Source organism: Ambystoma mexicanum, chromosome 5q (assembly GCF_040938575.1).
Source record: "Ambystoma mexicanum isolate Mex_15411 chromosome 5q, UKY_AmexF1_1, whole genome shotgun sequence".
Taxonomy (NCBI): domain Eukaryota; kingdom Metazoa; phylum Chordata; class Amphibia; order Caudata; family Ambystomatidae; genus Ambystoma; species Ambystoma mexicanum.
Window position 1 is genome coordinate 532,087,513 of NC_090933.1, and position 14,226 is coordinate 532,101,738.

A 14,226-nucleotide genomic window follows, 5' to 3' on the forward strand; every position below is an offset into this window, starting at 1 on the left:
GCTGTACTATGTGTGTTTACACCCCTAGTGGGGATTATGGATGTTTTCTCTATGGCGTGTCTGCAATCAATTTTGGTGAGTACATTTTTTAACTGTGCATTTATTGAAGTTGATTGTTAGGTTGTTTCATTTCTTGCCTGTATACGTGCTCGATGCACTTCATGCTGTAGAAGGTAGCCTGCACCCTTTAGCTGTCAAAGCCACACTGATGGTGGGAGGGGGCCGGGTGGTGACAATGTCAAGTTGGTACGTGGTAGGTTCAGCCCCTGGGAATTGTGGCAAAGGTGGAAGCATTAGGAATGTGACCCAAGAACCACAACTCACGGTCCAGTCCTCACCTGAGATGTCCGCCTAGACTACTTCTATGCTCTGTTCCATTTGGACAGCACGTTGTATCGGTCTTCCCTCTTGGACTTTGCTGCTGCGTGACGGCACAGTTTTCCCACTGGACTACAGCTCTTTTACTCCTTTTTCACACTCTGGTGCCTTTAGTCCATGTTTTTCTTCCTGCTTCTGTCCTTGTTGCAGATCTGTCCACCCATCTCTCGAGCAGTGGTTTCCACGTACCCGTACGCTGCCTCGGTTTGCTCGGTACACTTCTGTACCAGAGCATCTCTCTCTCTCTCGCTCCTCCTATCTTTCATCTATTCGATCCATACCTTTATGTTCACTCTGGCCTTTTACCATAGCTATTCAACTGTTCTGGCTCTTCACTTGCTGTCAGCTAGTTCCGGCAATCTCGCATTCACTGTGTCTTTCCAGACTTGTGCTGTCTCTGCCTTTCTCCGTTCACTCTATCAAGGATTGATTGGGTTTCAGCTCAACCATCCAGTTGTGGCAGCCTCCTTGGTTATTTTCTATTCAAGTTTCAGCTCTACCCATCAGGTGTTGCATCATCATTGTATGTTATGTACGGTAAATGGTACCCATCCTGTTGGAACATTGTTCAAACTGTGCTACCTTGGTTGTTCTATCATTGTGCTTGTACATGTGCTTTGACATTTCCTGCTACTTTTAGTCATCTACTGGAGACTCTCCCTGGGTTTTTGGTGCCTACAGGCTTTTTCCCTGGTTTGGGGGTTTGGCTCCTTGGAGTTCACTGCGATTTGGTATTTTTACCAGTCAAGGTGGCCTCTGAGGGGGCTAGACCCTATTTACATGAAGGGAAGAACAAGGAAGCCAAGAGGAAGGGGTATCCTGAAGCCAGGTAGACTAGAAGGAAGAAGCCAACGGACCCCAGAGATGGTTCTTCTGAAGGCCAAGGTGCTGAGGAAATGAGGGAGGTGCTTTTGTTGTCAGACAGTACGCTTGGGCTACAGTGATTGGTCACTGTCTGACATTGTCAATGTGGGGTACTATGTACATGATGTGTTCTGCTGGTCAATGGCTTTTCCTGAGTTGGGTTTAGTTTTCAGGTGTCAGGGGATTGGTGTGGTTTGACACACTGGGGTGTCCACATGGGCAATGTTCACATGCGATGTGTACAGGACACTGAGGGTCACTTCATTTCACATGCATGTATTGAGTGCATGTCCCTACTAACACACACTTACACAATGCACCACCACACATACAACCACCCATCGATGCCCACAGATTGCCTTCTCAGCCATGCTGTGTCCCTGCAGCGCATGATCACTTACCATTTTGGGATTGTGTACATGCGTCACTGGGTAATTTTAGTTGCTTGTCCTTTTTTATATGATGCTCAAGGTGTATCCCCAACACAATGGCCTCTCACTGTGCTGTGTGCGGAGCAGTCTGTTGCAGGGGACACACACAGCACACATTTTTGGGATTTGCCAATTTGGATTTGCCAATGTCCATGCCAACAGGCATTCTGTCTTTTGTTGATGGTACCGCTGGTGGCATGCATTTGTGTATGATTTTGTATGTGTGGGAGGTTGTTGGTCAGTCATTTCATCTGATTCCATGCCATGTCAGGTGTGATTGTCTCAGGCCTGTTTCTATTTCTCAGGTGGCACTTCATAACTAATTTGTCATGTGTTGTGCATTTGGTTTGCTCTTTTGCTGTTGCATGCCATGCCATGGTGTGGCCGACGAGGTTGATGGGGATGGGAGGGTTTGGGTAACACACCAGTGATTTTCATGGCCTGTTTTGCAGGGGGGTGGTGTGATATGCACCTTGCATGTATTCCTTTTGGTCACACCGGATTGGTTATGTTTAAGTAGCTAGGGATGCACACAATGTAGCGCTTCTGTGGAAACATTCACAGGGTGGTAAGGTTGTGACAGTTGACTGTCTCTTTGTCATCATCAATTGTCACCTGGTATGTTCCAGGCCTGTGTGCACTCCGCAGGGGTGGGAGTTTAGGTGAAAAATGTGGCCACAAGCTGGGTCAGGGCTGCCTCGCCACGTGCCCTTTCCCCTCCCATGAGCAGCGCCTGTTCCTGTGGTTGGGATTGTGGGGGCACCACCATGTCCACCAATATGCACCGCCGTGTTGCTACATTGTGCAGGACACATGCTGCTACAATGATCCTGCACATTACTGGGGGTGCATATAGTAGCTGGCCGCCAGAGCGGTCAAGGGAGCGGAAGCGTGACTTGGGCACTCTAAATGTGCACTCCCCTATGCCCCTGGTTGCAATATGGGCTGCGTTCTATCTTACCTGGGGTGGTGTGGTGGGGTTCCGTATTGGTGTCATCATGTGGGTGCTCAGAGGGTAGGTACTGTCTCCTGGGGAGGTGATGATGGTTGTCATTAGTTGGGTTTGTGTATTTGTCTGTGTGTGACATGCATGCGTGTGCACAGACATTTGTACTCACCAATGAGCCATGTGTTGCCATGCTTCCCAGCTTCCAGGTCCCGACTCAGGGCGGACATTCTGTATATGAAACTGTCATGGGTAGGCCCAGGATAGTTTGCATAGACAGAGGTGATGATTCCATGGGCATCGCATACAACCTGTTGTGCTTTTTCGCTGTGTGCATCGTGCATGGCGTTCGGGATTTCACAGTGATATGTGCGTCCGTGTGCACCACGGTCGGTTTCGGCGCAGCTCCCTGGAAAAACACACGCACAGAATTCCATGAATCGCATGCGTGCGCTGGATTTATGTTGCGCCACTGATTTCAGCGCACAATTATTCTATGAATCAGCCTGAAAGTTCTTTATTGTGCCTTATCATTAGTGCATGCAACTCAGCATGAGTGTGTCCTGTAAGGCCAAGAGAGGGTCGGAATGATCCTTTGAAGAGCTATCCCATGAGAATGGGGCTGATGGCTTTAGGCCTTCACCAGTCCAGATCTCTAAATTATAGCGGCCCAAGAACCCGGAGCCCCGCACACAACCATTTCAGTGCACTGACCAGCCCAAGACCCCTGCCCATAAAACCGTAAAGTGGCCATTCGATCGGGAAGATCAGAGAGCAGGGACCGGCTCCCCCACCCCCCATTGGTTTATGTGATGTGTTCTATGGGGTGCAAGGGGAGAAGGTAAAACATTTAAACTGCGGGTGGGAAAGTTGTGGAGGCAACAGAGTGTCTGGGATTGGAGCGGGCGTTCACTTAGTTCTGGGAAGTTATCACAACAACGAAAGAAGCCTCCTCGCTCATGTCCTTGGTGCTAGGTGTACCTTAGAGCTATGAAATAATGAATTGTGTAACCAAATTGCCAATTAGAGTCTTTGTACCTGATGACGGAAGAAGGAGATCCCCACATGGAAGGAGATGGACAGAAGATGCTGGGACCAATTGCCTGGCATCCCGTATGGAGCCGCTTATATTTGTATATGGTCGCACCAACCAGCTACCTGGAGTGTAACCTATGCGATGTACCTTCACTTGCGATGCTGCATATCTTTAAAACCTATTGCTCATGCTGTTTCTGTCAGAGCGCTTTGTGGCAGCAGAGTTCTTTTCTGACACGTACTTGTATTTTTGTGAGAATAAACATTGTTCTCCTTGCAAGGGGTGTGCTGGACCTTTTTCCCTTGTGGGTTGTATTTTTTTCTGGTGTGAGCATTGAGGAGTTACTCTACACATATGTGGAATTTGGGATATCTCAACTGTTTGGACTATCACAGAGTCGGTCACATTGCAGTTAGATATGAAGTATACCCACCAGATTCTATAGTCATAGAGTGCCTAATGTGGGGGTTGAAAAGAGTCAATGAGAAATTAGGAAATGTACCTCCAGCCTGTCATTTGCCATCCAGTGTTCTACTATTTGAATGCCAATACATTTCAACCCTGACCTACATTAGCCCGGCTACATTCGTTTTGAGACCCACAGCATTCCATTAATGCATCTGCAGCATCCCCTGCCTCTTTAAATGTCAACACACAGCTCTACAAGGGAACCTAATGCCTGTTATGTGACATATCCTGGTGTTCAAGTTGACGGGCTTACACAACGACACACATGCACATCTGCCTCAACCCTGACCTGCAGCCCACCTGCAATCCCAGTAATAGGCCTGATACATACTATGATGGTAACAAGCAACAGCGCATGCTTTACCACTGCCCCTGCAAATACAGAGCGGCAGGGGAGTTGCTAGGTCTGGAAAAGACCCGGGGCTAAGCTGATGTCAGAACTGTTGGGACTGGGGGCTAGCTAGTCTTTTGGCTGTAGCTCCTGAGATTCTATCCGGGGCTACAACCAAAAGATCAGGGGCTGTAGCCCCCTTAGCCCCCCCCCCCTAGCAGCGCCCCTGCAGAACAGCCATCTGTAGTGCATGCTTCAAATTTAAAAAAAAAAACGGTTACATGTCTTTATAACGAAACATTTTATGAGGAATGCCCTTATAACAAAACTTTTATAACGAAAAAACTAAAAAAAGATGTTTCTTCTTTTTGGGGGGTCCCCCCCCTAACCCCTTGTTTGCCAACCCTAAAAACCCACCCCAACCGTTTCCCCCACACGATTTAACCGTTTACTGCACCCCAAAGTGCATTCTTCATCAAATGTTTCGTTATAAAAGATTCGATATATGTTAATTCTTCATTACATGTTCAGTATAAAGACTGAATATCAAAAAAATAGCATGTACAGTGGAAAGGTGCAAACGGAACAAGTGCATCACATGCATTAGGAGTGCAAGGAAAAAGGTGCCCCCCACACACCACAGGCACCGGCGCAAGGTTCCCCCACTCAGGGCAAGAAAGCCCTAGCAGGCACAGTGGGTGGGTAAGGCAGGGGCTCCAGGAGTGCAAGCCTTCTTCACACACACTGAACACGTACATCAGAAAGAGTGCACGCTCACCTCATTTAGGGTGTCACTCCAGATCACTTAACCTTTGTCATCTTCATTTTCATTTGCAAAGTACGAATACTTGAATGGCAATCCAACTCTACCTCCCACCATGTCAGCACCAGCTCTCCCACATACATGCCAACCTTTGAGATCATTCAAGAGGGATATTTCTAGACAGAAGTTGGGAGTACTGAATCTGCCCAATGACTTGCATTGTGTCGAAGAACATATTAAGAGGGAGATATTTCAATAGGAGGGAAACAATGTTTAACAAAACATTGGGATCAGCCCTCATGAATCAGCGAGGTTTCTTTTATTTAATATTATTTTATTACATAGATTTAAATAGATGATTATAGAAGTAGTCTCCAGCACTGAGGCTTTCCTGGAAAGTAGTGGATCGGGCCCCCACCAGTGGAAGCAGGCCTTACTCGGTGGATGAATGGAACAGGGCATTGGATTGGATGGGGGGATTAAGGGGGAGCAGAGTGAAGCAAACATGAGAGATCTGTTCAGTGATAGATGGGAGGAAGGGGCGGAGATTGGGATAGTTTGCATGTTGTTAGTGTCAGTGAACGCTATTCAGGGAAAGGGTTTAGACATGATGCTCCTATGAACAATCACATGACATGCGAGGTCATTTGTAGTACTTTAAAGGAGCGGAGAAAGGAGTGAGTAAGTGATGGGCTTAAGTGATGCCCCATCTCTTTGGAGCAAAGAGTCTGTTAGGTGATGCTCTGAGTGGCCGGACCGCAGATGGACAAATCTGAACATGCCCGGCCAACTGTCAGAAGTGACAGAGCCCAGAGTGGACTAAGTGCAACCTCAATGCACATATATGAAATACTTCTCCATTTTATAAACATAGAACAACATTTTCCAATATTAAGATTTAGTCAGCACCATGGAATAGTGCACGCTACAGATAGAACAGGATATTTGCCAGAAACATAGTACACACTAGACTTGCTCTAAATGCTTTTACCACAACCTGCAAAAGAGTGGAAGAGGAACAGGGCATTTGGGCCATCCCTCGGAGTGCCATACTGGCATAGCCACGTCCAATAGTCTGGTTGTTATTGGGACGGAAAGGTGAAATGTACTGAATTAGAGGTTCACATCAAAGTGGACTAAACCATCAACATTTTCAAGATTGTAAGGGTGTATTTTTGAAGCTAGTTCCAAAAGCTATATCATTACATATGTTTTGGCAATGTGGGAACCTTTTGATGGCCCGGTCATTTTACCAATAGTATTATAATGACTTAACATCATCGCTATTTATAGGAAGATTATAGTGGAATAAGTCATTTGAGGCAAGCCACATGTGCCACAGTTCCACCACTGGAAGTTGACAACTGGTTCAGAGCCACTTGAGCAAGGCATTGTGGGTATGCAAATTAGCCCTCGTTGCACTCAGCTGGATTTGGCCCTTTCAAAAACAGGGCACACAATGGGATTTGGTCTTTCAGTTGACATTTTAGACACCTCCCCAGCATATAAAACAAATGCCATTCGTGCGAATTAGCTGTGTCCCTGACATGTGAGGTGACGATGTCTTCCATTTCGAGACTCTGCATCTAATTCCCTATTAGAATATAGTTTGACCTGTTTCAAGGAAGATGTTATTTTTTCATAACTCCTCGCTAATTAAGAGAATTTCAAATGACTGAGTCAAACCTTTAAGCTAACATTCCTCATCAGTGTACGTCACGGATAATGAGAGACTACTTGTTGACCCCTAAAATGTCATCCTAAAGAGTTCCATGGACTATTTATGAAATGCTATGCCACTCTGCTTGTATGTGCATTTCAAACTTTCCTGAATCAAACATTTAATCTGTCCATCCTCATCAGTATACTTTGCTGATGGTGGGGGACTATTTGGGCTTCTAAAATGTCACTTTGTTGAGTTCTATACACTATTCATGTTCTGATATGTTGGTTGTGCTACTCGAGATTTATTGAATTTTAAACTTCCCGGAATCACACGTCAACAGAGTCATTCCTCACCCGTATACTTCCCTTATAATGCAGAGCATTTGGAGCTCTAAAGGATCATTGTTGCACTATTTATGTTAGGATATCTTACTCTATTATGCACATTTAGAACTTCTCTGAATCAAATCTTTAAATGATCATTCCTTATGAGGATATTCCCCTGATAGAGAAGGGCTACGTTTGGACCTCTTAAAGGTCATAATATACCGTTTTCTGGGCTATTTATGTTATGTTATATTACTCAACTTTTATACTGTGCCAATCACCATTTGCAAGAGCCATAATCAGTTTATTTCTGCACCTTACATATGGGGTTATACCAAGCATAGAAGGCATAATATATGGTAGATGCACTGGAATATAATATATATAGCAATGCTGCCATGCTTCTGATGGTCATCAAACAGAAGACTGCTATCAGCTAACAAACGACGATTGGATCCACCCAAAAAGTCTGCCCTGCAAGTAAAAGTTAGTCATGCCTTCCCAGTTTAGGACACACAACATCGGACAATCACAGAGTTCGATTGGACAATCTACGACTTCATAGCACCTAATTGTTCAGGATAGCTCAGAGGCAACATGCTCGCCTTAAAACCAAAACCCCCTGAAGCATCACAGGTTCGGTTCCCAGGTCGGCGCTTAGAAACCTCTGGGTATTAAGAACGTCATAAAAAACCGCCCATATCATAATAGTGGCCGATACACTTTATATATATTAAGATTCTGATTCATGGAGTTATTAGCGCGCCATTCTGCCCGAAAATCCCCGTACCTCAAACAGGGATTTTCGGCCAGAATGGCGCGCAAATATGCGTTTTACCCGCAAATAATTCCATGAATCATGGTGTAAATAAATATACATGTGCAAAGTAGATATGGACAGCCACTGCATATGCTTCCTTGGATAACGGTCCACTTGAAAGCCATAACTGTGCACTCCAATAACCCACAGAACGGTTAGACATACCAATGGCAGAGCAACGCTTCACAAATGGAACATACAATGTGCTGTGCTATGCAGTTGCAATTAAATGATGTCTTGTTTTGTAGCGTGTGTTTGCTGCGAACAAATTTCAAAAGGAAGCAACATCTACATTTCGAAATTGCAACACAGCTACGTACATTAGTGTGAAAGGAGGGTATTCCCCGATGTGTAGCCATTTGTTATGTTATGGTATGCCGTTATATCATGTTAGGGTATGTTGTTATGAGATCCTAGGCTATTCTATGCTATGATAGGCTGCCCTTTGCATCTTGTGTATGTCCATGTCATGGCAGTTTGCACATTTTGACACACTTGGCTTCTCGGCACTAACCCTATATTTGAACAACATCTAACTATATGCCACCAGTGCTGAGCGAAAAGCCATGTTTTATGAGTGTAATGTTGGTCCGAGGAATAATGTATGTTTTGGGAGGTTCTCTGAGACAGCTGCTTGGCTAGAGCTCCTAATTATTTCACAACTGGAAAATAAGCAAGACACGAGCACTTATCACCTGTAATTTGACAGCAGGGTACATCTCGTTCCATCCAATCCCATCCAAACCGGCTCTAATCTTGGAATCTCTGCTCGCACTTGGATTGACCAAACCCTTCTCTATTTCTTGGACCATAACCAGCTCTCCCAGAAGGTGTCACTCAAGTCTCGGTCATAAGCCCTCTGCTCTTCTTGTTCCAGACCTCCTCACTTGGCAAAGAGATACCTCCCTTTTTGGGCTCTCCTATTACCGATTTGAAAAATGATACCCACGTTTCCTTGTCATTCAGCTCCTTCTCCTCGGCCCCTAGCGAAGCATCCCCAACTGCCTCCCTGCCATTGGTCACTCGATGGCAAATTGCTGTCTTATGCTAGGTTCTTCAAGAACCCAAAGACATCTATCGATCTGCTGCTTGGGCACCCCCTTTGCCCCTCTCTACCATTTCCTTCCCCCAACCTCGGACCACCCTCTCTCAAGGACAGCAATCATGGCAGACTCTTTGCCAGCAAGCACAAGCTCCAGCAAGCATTGCCTGCATTGCCACTGCCACCAGAGGGAACCTCCGAAATATCTGAAAGATTCATCCACTCCGGATCTTTCACTCCACCAAATCTGTTCTAGCCACCCTTTTCCTGAGCCATCTTGGCTGCTCATGTGTTGCTCAAGTATCCTTATTAGTCTCCCTGCCTACTCCCTTGCTCCTTTTGGCATCTCACATTTTCCACACATACCCACTACAATCTAGCCTCTCCTATCACCCCTCTTTATCCCATTCACCCACCAGCTAGCTATCCATGCACAAGTCTCTCGACAAGCTTCTCCTCATCTTCAAATCCAAGCATTGTCTTTATATATTTATTAATTGATGATGTGTATGGCGCCAGCTGCAATGAGTCGCGTTGCGGCACCTGCCTTGCTTTCTCCTATCTAGCGTGCTCTATCTCCGCTACTCTCCTGCCCGCATCCTGCACTCTGGCTGCCTCCTCAATCTGTCTGTTACTGACGGCCCCGGTCACCCCCTCATTTTTGATCGTTTTCCTTCTTTGATCCCCTTCATTTGAACTCACCTTCTCCCAACATTAAACGTAAAACCAACATTCACACATTCAAATCAGCTCTTTACCTCAACCCCCACAACCTTGGAGAAGAATCATCCTTCCTGCTCATTCATACTCTGGAAGGGGGCGCTGGCCAATCAGGATGCTTGGAACACAGGCTGTATTGTCTGGTCCAACCCCGCATTCTGAGCTCCTTGGGTGATCCTAGCCAGTGTCTCGCCCCCTGTGCCTCTTAGCATGCATGTAGTTCACTACATGTGTACTAATGGTGTGTCTTTAAAAAAAAATAAAGAAATGTACCTTTGCTGCGTGGCGCCGGGCTGTGCAGTGTTTTTCTTAAGTCAGTTTTCAATGTTGATGATGTCACACCCAACAGCCCGGAGGTGGAGTAGACCTAATTTTCCCTGAGTGGGTCCCTGCTTCTTTCATACCTACTGAATCCTACTCCTCTTTTGAATGCCTCATCTGTAGGCTTGGTTCTCGCCTACTTTCTATCTCTCACCCTCGCTACCATCTAAAGGCACTCTTGTCCTATTTCTCTCTTCCTCTCTGAATGGGCAGAATTTGCCTCCTCCTTCTTGACCTCTTCTTCCAAACTCCTCCTCCCTGGTGACTTCAAAATCCACCTCGCTCGACTTCCTTGAATCAGCCACCTCACAGTTTAGGTGCCCTCTGTGACTCCCTCTCTCTCACTATTCTTCCTTTCCAGCTCGACCCGCTAAGCCAGACTCACTCTGGATGCCCTCATCTCTGGCGACATCCCTCTTTGTAACCTGGTCACGCCCCCCCTCTCCTGCTCTGACCACTCTCTCCTTTCCTCCTGCTTGGGGCCACTTGACCCTCTATCTGAGCCACCCCTAGCATTGCCAGCCAGTTTCAGTCACTGCTTTTGCTTCCAACTTCATGCCCCCTCCAGCCCCTGCTTCTGATTTTCCCTCTGACTCTGTCCTTGCTAACTTGCACCTCTTCATCTCTAACTCCCTCGACATCCTTGCCCATGTCATGAGGATCCGCCTGAAGCCTGACTCCAAGAGCAATGGCTGGTATGACTCTGATCTAGCATCTCTGAAACATAAGTGCAGAGTTGCTGAATGGAAGTGTCAGACCTGGGTTCACCCTCTGACAAACAACATCTCCTCTCTCGCCCCATCTCTCGCCGACCTCTGCATCCACTCCTTCGCCACTGGCTCTTTCCCTCTATCCCTCAAGCACTCTCTTGTCCACCCTCTCTTAAAAAAGCAGTCTGCTGACCCCTCCTGCCCGGCTAACTATTGCCCTATCTCCACTACACCCTTCCTGGGTAAACTCTTGGAGAAGCTGGTCCTCACCCACCTAACTCTCCACACTAAACTTGTTGGTTGCCTCCATGTCCATCAATCTGGATTTTGGGCATCCAGAGGCACATAAACTGCTCTCCTGAACACCTGTGAAGACAAGCTTGCAAATATCTTGACTCTAAATCTCCTGCTGTTCTCATTCTATTCGACCTCTCCCCTGTCTTTGGTACAGTCAACCATTCTATCCTAACAAAACAGCCCAGTGATACCCTCAGCATCATGGACCGGGCACTGGAATGGCTGAACTCTTTTCTCACTAATCGCTCTTCCCAGTTGCAACTGGGCCCTTTCTCCTCCACCACCACACTCTCTTCCTGCAGTGTCCCCCAGGGATCGATCCTATCGCTTTGGCTCTTCAATATCTATCTCGCCCCTCTTGCTCACCTGATCTCCTTCTTCTCTCCTGATTTCCAGTGCTATGCTGATGACACACAGTTTTCATTCAAACTTCCCTCTACTACCTCCTCTTCCTCCTCTCACATCCTCAATTGTTTGACCGCCATCCAGACATTGTGTGCAGCTAATAATCTTTGTCTTAAAACAGAGATCCTTCTCGTTGGAACACCTGTGCCCTGTTTTCTTTCTACCCTCTGGCCACTGTCCTTGGGCCCTCTACCCTCACCATCCTGTGAGACCAAAAACCTCACCTTCCCACAGAAGCTCAATGTCTCCGGAGCTCTGGTCCTCTCTAGGGTGGACTACTGCAACAGCCTCTTCCTCAATCTCCCCCTTTCCTCCCTACACCCCCTTTAGCTAATCCAGAATAGGGCTGCAAAACTTATCCTTGACCTTAAGCCCAGGGACCGTATCTCTAAAATGTCTCCACTGGCTCCCTGTGGCCGTGAGGATCAAATTCAAGACCCTCTGCATCATCCACAAGGTTTTCTGGAGCCTGGGACCACGCTATCTCCAACTTTCCCTCCCTAAATACTGCCCTGCTAGAGCCCTCCACTCCTCTAACTCCAACTCTTTGTGAAACGCTTCTCCAAGCAGAGAGTGGGGGCAAGTCTCTCCCTTTGGCTGGCGCCTCCCTTTGGAACAGCCTCCCTGCCCCTCTCAGACTTGAGCCGGGCTTCCTTAAGTTCCGGAATCTTCTCAAAACTCAGTTTTTCTCTACCTCTTTCCCTTCCTTGCTAATCACCCCACTGCCGCTGAGACTGGTGGTCTGGTTCTCATGAATCCGACAGGATACAAGGCTCTCTATCCAGTCGACACCAGCATCGTTCCCCCACCTGCACAGTCCCCTGCAGGCCCTCTGCCTGGCGGTTGTGCATCCCACCCTTGGAATTCGCCCGCTGTAGCGCTTAGACTGAGGACCCCCTACCTTGGCTCCCCTTGGCACATCCCTCCCGGGCCCCCTCCAGCACTTGTCCTTGCCCGCCCCGCCACAATCCCTATCTCCTGCACTTCTCTTCACTGCACTTGCACGTCCGAATGTCACAAGGCCTAGTAAGACCACGACTGTATATTTACTTTTTTGCCAATGTTATTAATTCCCCTTGTTCCCTCCCCACTTTGCCTTGTGGCGCCTGGAAACACAATTCTGTTGTATAGACGCCTAACAAATGGTCAATAGATAAATAAGTAACCGGCGCTGGGCCGCACAGCAAAGGTACGTTTCTTTCTTTTTTAAGACACACCATTAGCTCCTGTTTAGAGAACAACACAGGTGCTAATGGCGGTATGCCGCGAGGTGGCAGGTCGACCCTGTCGGTAACAGCACCGCTGCCATCGTTAAGGGACACTTGCTTCGCTCGTGCCTTTACCTTCGGCAGCGGACCGTTACCGACAGGGTCGGCCCACCACCTCAGGGCATATCATCCCGATATAATTCCGCAAGACCCCCCACCTTCCACTACTGCTGCTGCAAGCAAAGACCCCTTTCATCTCCCCTCCACATCCAAGTGGATGTCGTACTCTGTCTTCGTCTCTGGTACCTGCTGTTGACAAACCCCCAATAGCATGAGATCATTTACCAAGCAGGCATTGTTTACCAAATCTGTTGCGACACACCTGACTCCAGGACTGCCTATGATCTATTTGTCCTATGTAAGTGTTTCTGTTTGAGAGACTTGTCCTAATCAATAACTACAAAAGTAAAATGCAGGGAGGGCAGTAAGGTGAAGTTGCTGTTTTATGGATCTGTAGACAGCTCCTTACCCGATGCTCTATATTTACGTTTCATTTTGTCCATTTAAGTGATATTCAGTCATATATAGGCAACTGTTTGACTTGCCCGGCGGTCTGTCCGTGCAGTAAATCTATTGTAAATCTACCCCTCTTTAATTAGATATTAGAGGACTAACTAGAATATCATGCCCTTCGGATGAGTGTGATTGCTGCGACCGAAAAATACTGACTGCAAAAATGCTGATTTTCCGTTTTTTTCTTTGATTTTCGCAGTTATATGTGGGGTGGAGACCACCACAGCACCCCCTATCCCTGTATAACCGCCTACATAATCAATGACCCTTTCCCACCCCAACATATAATTGTTGAGAAATCGGGAGGAACATGAGGAATTGTTGCATTCTGTATTTTGGCCAGTGCAGTAAAGCCCTGATTCCATGCCCTCTTCAGAAGAATATCAATATTGGCTCCATCTTCACAGGGGCATGGAAATTAAACGCATGCAGGTGAAGCAGAACCTGGAGAGAAGGGGGCCATCCTACAAAAGCAATCCTCAAACATCTGACTGCATGGAATGGAAGCTTTGGGCAAGGCAACATAGTAATGTTGCTGCTCTATGAGATTGGAACATGGCAAATTAACATTGAAGTAACATTCTCCTGGAAAGTGTGATGGTGCTGTTGGTAACAGGCCACCCTAAAGTTAAGGGCCTGAGTAAAGCAAGAATGCTTAGAGAGCTTTGGCGCCATTACTGGCAGTATCAGTCTTCCTCAAAGCTCAATTGGGCCTCATTACGAGGTTGGTGGTATCTGGGTGGTAAATTCGCCCCGATACCACCAAACTGAATTACAGTTACCGCCACTTGGTCTGGTGGAATTACCGCCGGATTCCAAGTGGTGGTGATGGAGTTAATCCACATTTTTATAGCGTCCATTGGACTCTACGGTGCATTTTTGGCAAAATTACCGCTTGCGGAATTTGACGTTATTCAGCGA